The sequence below is a fragment of the Pteropus alecto genome, unplaced genomic scaffold (genome assembly GCF_000325575.1).
Source record: "Pteropus alecto unplaced genomic scaffold, ASM32557v1 scaffold76, whole genome shotgun sequence".
Lineage (NCBI taxonomy): Eukaryota > Metazoa > Chordata > Mammalia > Chiroptera > Pteropodidae > Pteropus > Pteropus alecto.
In genome coordinates this window covers 27,684,191-27,696,926 of record NW_006443138.1, presented here as the reverse complement: position 1 = coordinate 27,696,926, position 12,736 = coordinate 27,684,191, and the positions used below count along the sequence as shown (strand labels likewise).

At 36.5% G+C, this 12,736-nt stretch overlaps 1 protein-coding gene across 1 annotated transcript in view; it reads left to right on the top strand.

Annotated features, from left to right (window-relative positions):
• Positions 1-15: 15 nt before the first annotated feature.
• The window catches only part of PRMT8 (protein arginine methyltransferase 8), a 177,731-nt gene continuing 165,010 nt past the window's right edge, over positions 16-12,736 (top strand). The window contains exon 1 of the mRNA XM_006923851.1: positions 16-98. The gene's annotated coding sequence lies outside the window, so the exon portion shown is untranslated. The remainder of the gene's footprint in view (positions 99-12,736) is intronic.

Sequence of the window (12,736 nt, the reverse complement as noted above, 5' to 3'; positions counted from 1 at the left end):
GGGGCGTGGGGGGTGGGGAGGACTTGCTATTTGAATGTGTGCCAGGCTGACTGGAGCCTCTGGCTTCAGATGAATTAAGACTGGGAGAAGTTTCTTTTGTAAAAGAAGAGTCTGTATAGTAATTCTGTTTTACTGTTCTTTCTGCAAGTGAAGTATCAGTGTGCATTTATTGACCCCATGTAGGACTATTGGCTTTTTCTTCTTATTCATTTGTAGGACCTTTCTGTTTCCAATATCCACCACACTGCTGTGGGCTTCTTGGCTCAACAGATTTTATTGACTGCACACTGGAGCAATTTTTAAAGATTAAACTTTATTTTGAGCTAATTGTGGATTCACATGCAGTTATAAGAAACAATGCAGAGAGGTTTCTTGTACCCTTTTCCCAGTTTTCTCCAATGGTAATATCTTACAAAACTATAGTACGATATCATAACCAGGATACTGACATTGATACTTTCAAAGTACAGAACATTTCCATCACACAAACCCTCTAAAGTTACCCTTTCATAGCCACACCCATGTGCCTCCATCCTATCACCCTCCTCCTTTACCCTTGGCAACCACTAATCTCTCCTTTGTTTATATAATTTTCTCATTTAAGAAAGCTATGTAAATGGAACCATATAATATGTAATCTTCCAGGATTGGATTTTTTTTGTTTCACTCAGCATAATCTCTGGAGATCCTTCCAGGTTGTTGCATGTATCAGTACTTCTTTTTTATTGCTGAGTAGTATTCCATGGTATGGATGTACCACAGTTTGTTTACCCATTCACTCCTTGAAGGATACCTGCCTTGCTTCCAGTTTTTGGCTAATGTGAACAAAGCTGCTATGAACAGTGGTGTGCAGGTTTTTGTGTGAACATGTTTTCATTTCTCTGGGATAAATGACCAGGAGTGAAGATGCTGGGTCATATGGTGCTGCGTATTTAAAAAACAAAAACAAAAACAAAATAAATCTGCCAAACTATTTTTGGGAGTGATTGTACCATTTTGCATGTCCACTGGCAATGCATGAGAGATCATTTCTCTACATCCTCACCTGTATTAGATGTTGCCACTACTTTTTATTACTCTTATTCTGATGTGTATGGTATCTTAATGTGACTTAAATTTTCGTTTCCTTAATTGCTAGGTGTTTAATGTCTTTTCATGTGTTTATTTTCCATCTGTATATCCTCTTTGTTGAAAAGTTTGTTCCTATCTTTTGCCTATTTTCTAATAAGATTGTTTATATTTTTCTGTTGAGTTTTAAGAGTTCTTATATATTCTAGATACTAGTCTTTTGTCTGAAATGTGGTTTGCAAATATTTTCTCCCTGTTCGTGGGTTGTTTTTTCATGCTCTTAATAAGATCTTTTGCAGAGAAAAACTTTTAAATTTTGAAGTCCAACTTATTAATTTTTCCTTTTATGGATCATGCTTTTGTTATCAAGTCTAAGAACTCTTAGCCTAACTCTAGATGCCCAAAATTTTCTCCTATGTTTTTTTCTAAAAGGTTTATAGTTTTACATTTACATCTGTAATATATTTTGAGATAATTTTTATATGCTGTGTAAGAGTTAGGGCAAGGCACTTAAAAAAATTGTAAAAGTCCAATTGCTCCCACATCATTTGTTGAAAAAGACTGTTTTTCCTCCAATGAATTGTTTTTGTACATTTGTCAAAAATGCCTTGGGCATATTTGTGCAGGTCTACTTCTGAGTTGTCTGTTCTGATACAGTAATCTATGTGTCTATCTCTCTACCAATACCATTCAGTCTTGATTACTATAGCTATATATTATGATCTAATGTCTGGAAATTGAGTAGATTGATTCCTCCCACTTTATTTTTCCATTTCAAACACTGTTTAAATTATTCTAGATCCTTTGTTTTTCCAGAAAAAATTAATCTTGTCTATATCTATAAAAATCTTACTGAAATTTTGATAGAAATTGTGTTAAACCTGTATATAACTTTGAGGGATAATTGAAATTTATTGAGTTGAGTCTTCTAAATCACAAACACAGTATGTCTCTTCATTTATTTATATCTTTGATTTTTTAAACAGTGTTTTATAGCTTTTGATATACAAGTCCCGTACATGTTTTATTAGGTTTAAACCCAAATATTTCCTTTTTTTTTGAGCTATTGTAAATGGCAATGCATTTAAAATTTTGATATCTATGTTCATTGCTAGCATATAGAAATACAATTTATTTTTGTGTGTTTATTATGTATCTTGCAACATTGTCTAATATACTTACTAGTTTTAGTGTTGTTTTTTTTTTTTAATTTCTACATAGAAAATCATGTCATATGCAATATGGAGAATTTTTTATTTTATTTTATATTAGTTTCAAGTATGCAGTACAATGGTTAGACATTTACATAATTTATGAAGTGATCCCCCCAATTACTCTAACTCCCATATGGCACTAAATACAACTATTACAATAATATTAACTACATATCCTGTGTTATACTCTAAATCCCCATGACTGTTTTGTAATTTGTACTTCTTCATCTCTTCACGTTTTTCACCCAGCCCCTCAACACCCTCCCCTCTGGCAATCACTAATTCTCTGTATCCGTGAGTCTGTTTTCGTTTAATTTCTTTTGTTCCTTAGATTCTGCATATAAATGAAATCATATGGTATCTCTCTTTCTCTGTCTGATTTATTTCACTCAGCGTAATATCCTCGAGGTCCATCTGTGTCATTGCAAATGGTAAGATTTCTTTTTCTTTTTTTTTAAAAGTCTGGGTAATATTCCATTGTATATATTTAAAATTTTGATATCTATGTTCATTGCTAGCATATAGAAATACAATTTATTTTTGTGTGTTTATTATGTATCTTGCAACATTGTCTAATATACTTACTAGTTTTAGTGTTTTTTTTTAATTTCTACATAGAAAATCATGTCAAATGCAATATGGAGAATTTTTTATTTTATTTTATATTAGTTTCAAGTATGCAGTACAATGGTTAGACATTTACATAATTTATTAAGTGATCCCCCCAATTACTCTAACTCCCATATGGCACTAAATACAACTATTACAATAATATTAACTACATATCCTGTGTTATACTCTAAATCCCCATGACTGTTTTGTAACTACTAATTTGTACTTCTTCATCTCTTCACTTTTTTCACCCAGCCCCTCAACACCCTCCCCTCTGGCAATCACTAATTCTCTGTATCCGTGAGTCTGTTTTCGTTTAATTTCTTTTGTTCCTTAGATTCTGCATATAAATGAAATCATATGGTATCTCTCTTTCTCTGTCTGATTTATTTCACTCAGCGTAATATCCTCGAGGTCCATCTGTGTCATTGCAAATGGTAAGATTTCTTTTTCTTTTTTTTTAAAAGTCTGGGTAATATTCCATTATATATATGGGTAACTTCTTTATCCAATTGTCTATTGATGGTCACTTAGGTTGCTTCCATATTTTGGCTATTGCGAATAGCGCTGCCATGAACACAGGGGTGCGTAGGTATTTACAAACTAGTGTTTTTTATTTTTTTTATTTTTTAGGTAAATACCCAGAAGTGCAATTGCAGGGTCAAAAGGTAGTTCTATTTTTAATTTTTTGAGAAACCTCCAAACTGTTTTCCATACTGGCTATACCATGTGCACTTGAGAAGAATGTATATTCTGCTTCTTTGGGGGTGAAACGCTCTGAAAATATCAGTTAAATTCATCTGGTCTAGTGTATCATTAAAAGCTATTGTTTCTTTATTGATTTTCTGTCTGGAAGATCTGTCCATTGGTGTCAATGGATGTTAAAGTCTTCTACTATGAGTGTATTACTGTCAATCTCTCTTCTTTATGTTGGTCAATAATTGCTTTATATATGTATGTGCTCCTATGTTGGGTGCGTATATGTTTACTAGGGTTATGTCCTACTATTTTATTGATCCTTTTATCATTATGTAATGCTCTTCTTTGTCTCTTATTATAGCCTTTGTTTTAAAACCTATTTTGTCTGGTATAAATATTGCTATCCCAGCTTTCTTTTTTTCATTTCCATTTGCATGAAATATTTTTTTCATTCCTTTACTTTCAGTCTCTGTGTATCATTTGACCTGAGTAGGGTCTCTTGTAGATAACATATGTATGAGTTTTGTTTTGCCATTTCATTATTTTATTATTCATATTTATGCTTCCTCTCCTTTTTACAGAAGTCCCCTTAACATTTCTTGTAATTCTGGCTTGTTGATGATGAATTCCTTTAGCTTTTTCCTGTCCTGGAAGCTCTTTATCTCACTTTCAATTTTAATTAATAGCCTTGCTAGGTTAGAGTAGTCTTGGTTGTAGGTTCTTGTTTTTCATTACTTTGAATATTTTGTTTCAATCCCTTCTGGCTTGCAAAGTTTCTGTTGAGAAATCGGGTGACATTCTTATGGGAATACCCTTGTAAGTCACTAGCTGCCTTTCTCTTGCTGCTTTTATGATTCTCTCTTTGTCTCCAATATTTGGCTTCTTAATTATGATGTATTTTGGTGTGGGTCTGTTTGCATTCCTCTTGTTTGGGTTTTTTGTGCTTCCTGGACTTGTATGTCTATTTCCTTTGCCAGGTTAGGGAAGTTTTCTGTCATTTCTTCAAATAGATTCTCAATCTCTTGCTATCTCTCTTCTCCTTCTGGTACCCCTATAATGTGAATGTTGGTATGTTTGATGTTGTCTCAGAGGTCTCTTAAACTTTCCTCATTTAAATTTTTTTTTCTTTTTGCTGTTTCTATTGAGTGTTTTCTACTACCTTGTCTTCCAACCTGCTGATTCAATCCTCCGCTTCATCTAATCTATTTTTGATTCCTTCTAGTGTATTCTTCATTTCAGTTATTGTTTCTTCATTTCTGACTGGTCTTTTTTTATGGTTTCTATGTCCTTTTTTATGCTTACTATCTCTGTTGAAGTCCTCACTGAGATAATCTATTCTCCCCCTAAGTTAATTGAGCATCCTCATAACCAGTGTTTTGAACTTTGTCTATGGTTGATTGCTTGCCTCCATTACATTTAGGTTTTTTTTTTTCCCCTGGAGTTTTCTCCTGTTGTTTCATTTGTGGCACAATTCTTTATTTTCTCATTTTAGTTGCTTCTCTGTGTTCATTTCTATGTATTAGGAAGACTTGTTACGTCTCTCAGCCTTGGCCTGGTGGCTTTATATAGTAGATGTCATGTGTGGCCCAGTGGTACAGTCTTCCTGATCACCTGCACTGGGGTTTCTGAGCATGTTTCTTGTATGGTTGTGTGTGCTCTCCTGTTATAGCTAAGCCTCAATTGCGGTTAGCACATCAGTGGATGGGATTGACTCTCATGCTAACTGGCTGTGGGGATTGGCCATGCCCACAGGATATGAGTTGCTGTGTAGGGGCTGACCCTGTGGAGTGGGATTCGCCCCAGCAGTCTCCTGTACTTGTTAAGACCATCCTATGGGTGTGCCACTTACAGGGCTAGTCAGGTGGTACTCTATTGAGATCTGATGCTAGTCTTCAGGTATGTTGATTCCGTGGCCCTTTAGGAGGGGCTTCTGTGAAGGCCAAATTCAGCCTCTGCCTCTGATTGCTTGAGAATACTTGGTAGGAGCTACAAAGCGATCCATGGATGGCTGCTGTCTATGCTGGATCTGGAGGCAAGTAGGAGAGGCACATTGCAAGCTGAGGTTGGTTACTCCCAGTACCGGGCCTGGGGCAGCTTAACAGAAGGACCATTATACTTCAAGGCCTAGGGCTGTCTGCTAGCTGCCCTTATGACTCTGCAGCTGAAAGCGCCTTTGGGTGGTATGCAAGATGGGTGGGGCAGGGACCCAAAGAGTCACCGGTGTAAAGCAAACAAATTTAACCCAGCCAATGCAGAGTCAGGTTTCATGCCAGTACTGAATCTGTGGCTTCCTGTGAAACTCTCAGATTGCAGCAAGGCCAGCCACGGTTCTCAGGCTCTCATACCCCACTATCTGCCCAAGAGATACTGCAGCTCAGGCTGGCACCAGTGACTCACCACCAAAAGTCTCCCCTGAAAAGTGCAGGCCATGTGTGGGCCATGCAAGCTAAGGGCTGCTGCCTGCCAATAAATGTGCAGCCCAGAGAAGGCACAAGGTGGGGCTGGCTGACTGGCAATGGGACCAGGATAGACAATTTGTGGGCTGGGTGAGGCAGAGCCTCAGGGAGACATGGGATGGAGTGGGCTGATCTTACTGGGCCAATGCAGCTTCAGAATTGGTGGTGCGGGGGGCAGGATGATGCTCACCTGTAGACTTCCCCAGAGGGGGGCCCAACAAAGGTGCAGTGGTGTCTGTCCCTCCTCTTGCCCTGGTGCCATGCAACTTAAGTCTTTTCCTGTTTGTCTCTTGTGCCTCCCAAGACACTGACCCTCCATCAGAGCCCCAGTGATTGTCTGCAAGCAAGTGAGTCTGTGCATGGGCCCATTAATGGGATGTTTAAGTTTTCAGGTTCCTTCCATCTCGCCCAGACAGCCAGAGTCTCCACTGGTTTTTACAGTCAGATTTTGTGGGAACTCCTCTTCCCAGGACTGGAACACTGGATTGGGGAGCCTCTGTGTGGGGATAGGACTCCCTCATTCCTTTAGGGGGTTCCCACGGCCACATTGTCACTCACATTGCTCAACTGCCATGCCCCAATGAGGGACCACCCTGCTGCATGTCTCCACCCCTCCTACTGGTATCAATGTGGCTTTTTCTTTATGTCCTCAGATGTATGTGTTCTGATCAGTGAGACTTCAGGTGGTTCTTCAAGTTGTTTGTTTTATAATTTGATTGTAATTTTAATGCAGTCATGGAAGGATGCAAACCCTGCTTTTACCTAGCCTGCCATCTTGACCAAAACTCAATAGAGAGAGTTTTCATCTTTCCGATCTGTATGCCTTTCCCCTCATTTAAAAATCATGTTAAAAAACAACATAACATCAAATTTACCATCTGCACCAGTGTACATTTCCATAGTATTAGGTACATTTACATTGTTATGCAGCCATCACCACCATCCATCCCCATAATATGTTTCATCTTATAAAACTGTAACTCTGTACCTATTAAACAATAACTCCCCATTCTTCCCTCCCCCTAGACCCTAAGAACCATTTATATTTTCTATGATTTTGACTATTCTAAGTACTTCATATAAGTAGAATCATATAGTATTTGTGTGTGAGTGTGTGTGTGTGTGTGTGTGTGTGTGTGTGTGTGGCTTATTTCACTTAGCATAATATCCTCAAGGTTCATCCATGTTTTAGCATATTTCAGAATTTTCTTTCTTTTTTAAGGTGGAATAACATTCCACTGTATGTCTATACTACAGTTTGCTTATGCATTCTTCTGGTTGATGGAAATTGGTTTGCTTCCACATTTTAGTTATTGTGAATACTGTATGAATGTAGAAATATCTCTTAGAAACTCTGTTTTCAATTTTTTTGAGTATATACCCAGAAGTGGAATTGCTGGATCATATGATAATTCTATTTTAATTTTTTTTTTTTGAGGAAACTCTATACTGTTTTGCACAGCAGCTGCACTCTTTTACATTTCCACCAATGGTGCACAAGGATTCCAGTTTCTCCACATCCTCACCAACACTTGTTTTCTGTTTTGTTTTTTTTTATAGTAGTCATCCTAATGGTATGAGGTAGTATCTCATTGTAGTTTCAATTTGCATTTCCTTAATGATTAGTTATGTTAGCATCTTTTCATGTGCTTACTGACCATTTGTATATCTTCTTTGGATAACTGTCTATTCAAGTCTTTTACCTATTTTTGTTTCAAGTGGTATTTTGTTGTTGTTGTTAAGTTTTAGGCATTCTTTATGTATTCTGGATATTAGTCCCATATAAGATATATGATTTACAAATATTTTCTCCCATTCTGTGAATTGTCTTTTTATTCTATGGACAATGTTTTCTGATATTCAAACTTTTGAACATTTTCATGCACTCCGATTTCTCTATTTTTTCCGTTATCTGTGTCTTTGGTGTGGTATCCAAAACATCGTTGCCAAATCCAATGTCATGAAGATTTTGTCTTATGTTTTCTTCTAAGAGTTTTATTGTTTTAGATCTTACTTTTAAGTCCCTGACCCATTTTGAGTTTCTTTTTTGTATATGATGTTAAGTAAGGGTCCAACTTCATTCTTTTACTTCTTATTCATGTCTTATTGCACTGAATAGAACTTCCAGTATTACGGTAAACAAGAGTGATCAGAGAGGACATCCTTGCCTTGTTCATGATTTCAGGGAGAAAGCATTTAGTCTTTTGCCACTAAGTATAATGTTAGCTGTAGATATTTTTGCAGATAATTTTTATCAGGTGGAGGAAGTTTTCCTCTATTTCTACTTTTCCTGAGATTTTCTTTAAAAAAAATCATGAATAGGTGTTGAATTTTGTCAACTGCTTCTCTGCATCAATTATATGATCATGTAATTTTTCTTCTTTAAACTTTTTAAGATCAAACAGTGTATAATTTATGATGATTTGGGCTGCAAATAACATATTATACCAGATTAAAATTTGGTTAAATTAAACAGAAATGTATTCTTTTCTTGAACAGTGCCTCTGAAAAGTTGGTAGTTTCAGAGCTGGCTAATTCAGCAAGTCATAAGTGTCAGAACTTGGTGTGTTCTCTGCTGTTTTCATGACTCTCCCCTCATTGCTATCAGTTGGCTGCTGAGGCTCCGAGTGTCAAAAGGGAGACAGGAAATAAGGGATGCTCTCCTCTTTTTATCATGAGGGAAATCTTCCTCAATAAACAAATAGGCATTTATGACTTGCGGCCAAAATAGGCCCATGTGTAACAAACTAATCTGGCAAAAGAAACACAAAGGGAAATGGATATCCCAGGAATGGTTTAATCTTGCATTTCTTAGTGGGGTTACTTTTGGCATTTTCTTTGACAATTTGTTGTTGTGCAGGACTTTTATGCTCACTGCAGGACATTTGGCATCTCTGACCCTCATGTATTAAGTGCCAGTGGAACTCTCAAGTCACTGAGACAACTTTCATACTTCCTCTGATAGGCAATGCCACCTCCCATTGAGAGCCATTGTTTGGACCAATAGTGATTTACTCTCAGGAGCTGGGCTAATTTATACCTTATAATATTGAAAAGAAGAAGGAAGAAATGGCTGTTGAGTAGATAGCCAATAGTGTCAGCCATTGGAGGGGAAGAAGCATCTTCAAGTGAAACCAGAAACACAATTGGATTCAGAGGAGCCCCAGGGCCTCCAAATCCTGTGGGACTTACTTTTTCTGCCACCAGGCACCTCTAAAGTAACAACATGGGCCCAGACTTCCCATCAACTCTGGCGTTATGGTGAGAGATTTCAACAGGAGAGGGAGCTTGTTCTTAACCACACTTACTTCTTTTTCTCTCTGGGATCTTATTCTAATAGTAAATAATCTTAGCCTGGAAAGAACCTTAGAGATTATAAAAATTATTTTATAGATCAAGACACTGAAGCTCGGAATGGTGAAGTGATTTGCTAAAGGTCAGAGAGTGAACAAGATAAGACTTGTTCAGCTAAGCACTATATACAGAGTTCCCAATTATCAGTTTTTCTTTTATTTCTCATCCCTCATATAATATTTATTGGGTGCTTACTATGAGACATGGTGTGTTAATTGATTTATATAATTTTTCATTTTAATTTTTATAGCAACCTTATGAGATATATATGCTTATTATCCTCATTTACAGATTAGGAAATTGAAGTTTAGAAAGATTAAGAAAGTTGTCCAAGGTCTAATTCCCAAATCGGCACAATTAGTTGCTACACCATATCACTTCCCTGGTAAAATAAACCTTTGTTGCCTTTTCAGTGTCTCTCTATCACTGGAGGAAACGTAGAAGGAAGATGAAAAATTTACTCCAGTTCCATATGACCGAGAAGGGGTAAGAGATGAAGAAAAAGATTCAGCCATATTATTTTGCTTTTTCTAAAAAGAAAACTGCTTATTAAAACAACAGTTTAACTATTAGGCTATGTCTTAATTATAACCTAGAATTTACAATTCTTAAGAAAAGATATGATTAGGACAAAATTAAAATATGGCAGTGAGTATAAGTTATTTCACTCAAGTACTGTTTTCAGTTACTCCTTATCTGAGCTTTGGCTTTCTTTACTGTTTTATATTTTCAAAATGATTTCAGGCATTGTGAAGCTATTTGGTACGTGCAAGGCTTCCAGGAACTAAAACCAATCACCGGTAGCTTTGGTGTAGACATATCTTTAAGGAGGTAATTCTCTTTGTTGAGATTATTTGTGACTGATCTCTCCATTCTTTTGTCTGTTTGTCTATCCGTCTATCATCTATCCATCTAACCACTCAGCTATTTTTTCATTCAACAAATATTTATTAAATGTCTACTTACTATGACTCTATTTTTTGCATGCTACACAATGTTCATAAAGATTTTTACTTAAGAACTAGTTTTTAGTTTCAGGTTGCTCTTCTCCTATTCTTTTACTTTTGTGGGTCAGAACAGGAAAATCTATAGAAAAGATCTTGCTACCAAGCTGTGGGCCCCTCAGGCCAAGGGCAATGTCTTACTGTCTTTATATCTCCAGGCTGAACAGTGGCTGCAGATGGTGCAGGCTCAATAATGCTCGTGGAGCTGAATTGTTTTGTTTCTCTTCCAGAAGGTGCTATAATCCTCTCTTGATTCAGAATAGGTTTACCTAAGTGATTACATCACTAACATTGTATTCCTTTTATTTCTTCCCCTAGTGGGACATATTTTATTGAAAAGGCAAAAATTATTTTTTACATTTTGATGTTCCTCTACTAAGATAATTTTCATCCTAGATGAGACTTTCCTTATCCTTTAATGCCCAGTTCAAATGTCGGTGAACTAGGGGCTTTTCTCCCACCTGCTAAAGTCTTCATGTAGAATTAGTCTTTCTTTCTCTTTGTTCTCATATCATCATTTCCATTCTTTTGTCTGCCTATTTATTCATCCATCTAACCATGCTTCCATCCATTTAACCATCTACCCATCCATCCATTCAACGATCCAACCATCCATCTACTCAGCGACCCTTTCATTCAACAATGACTTAGCCTACTTCCTATACCCCTACTGTATTTTACATGCCACACAATGTTCAGCAAGGGTTCATGTGATGTCCAATTTCTTGATTATATATATATTTTTCATTTTGACAGGTTATGAACCCTTCAAGCAGGGACTAGGAAGAGTCTTACAAGTCTTTTTGTACCAAGTGCCTGAGGAAGGTATTTAATCAATGTTTGTGGAATTGCATTATCCATCTAATAGTGCCTTCTCTTCAAGCCTTCTTAAACAAGCAACTCTTTTCCTCTTTTAAGTTTTACAGGACATTTGAAAAGCACTGAGAGACAATAATTTCATCAGCCTGAAAGAGGATGTAAAAGAAAAATAAACCAGGGTAGAGTTCATAGGAAATATCAGAGTGTCACCATCATGACTATAGTAATGTGGATTGATTTATCCCAACCTGAGAGGAATTTGCATGCTTCATTATATGTATAATCTTTATCATCCTTTTAGTATCCTTTTTCACTTTGGTATTCCACTTATGGATCTGATGTCCCTCCTGCTTTACAGATGAGAAAACTGAATGCAAGAATGGCCAACTGGCTTGAGTCACCTAGCCATGGCAAGTCAGGAGCTGAGGTGGAAGAATAAGATAGGCATTTTTAAATGTTAATAGTTTCAACCAAATCAAGATATCATCATCACCTGCATATCATATTTATTATTTACTTTTATCTTATAAAGTGTCAAGAATTTTTTTTTTTTATTATTATTTATGCCTATAGCACCTGGTCTTCCTAAGCGGTCTCCCATCCAAGTACTAACCAGGCCCGATCCTGCTTAGCCTCCGAGATCAGACACTGGGCTTGTTCAGGATGGCATAGCCGAAGACCATGAACCATGGCTCCACTGGGGCGTGAACCCAGGACCTTCTACATGTAAAGCAGACATGCTAAACACTACACTATGGAACCACGTCTGCAAGAACTTTATATGTCTTATCCTTTCCCCAAAATCTTTATTTTGAAAAATTTCAAACCTACAAAAAGTTGTAAGAATATACAATGAAACATCAAGTTTCACTAATTGCTTTTTTTCTTATATCTAGTTTCTTATACCTAATTTCACATTTTTTTTGCTTTCTCTCTCTCTCTCTCTCACGCGCGCACACACACACACACACACACACACACACACACAGCTATTTGAGAGTTAGATCCAGACATTGTGACTCTTCACTCCTAAATACTCCAGCATATATCTCTTTAGAACAAGAGCATTCTTCTACATAACTAAAACAATTATCATACTAAGGAAATTTAACATCAAAACAGTTCTGTTATCTATTAATATAGTAATTCATCATTCAAATTTTCCCATTTTTTCTAATAATAATCCCTTTTTTTCCTTTCTTCTTTCTTTCAATCCAGGATCTCATCAAAGATTGCGCATTGCATTTACTTTTCATACTTCACTAGTCTTCTTTAATCTAGAACATTTTCTCAGGCTTTTTTTTTTTCTCTTCATGCCATTGACAGTTTTAGAGTTCAAGCTAGTTATTTTACAAAGAGTCTCTCAATGTTGGATTTTTTTGATGTTTCCTCATGGAAAGATTTGGGGTAAATATTGTTGACCAGAATAATTTCGTAAGTGATACTGTGTGTTTCTCCATTCATCACATCAGGGAGCCTGAAATGTCAGTTTGTCCTGTCATGGGTGATG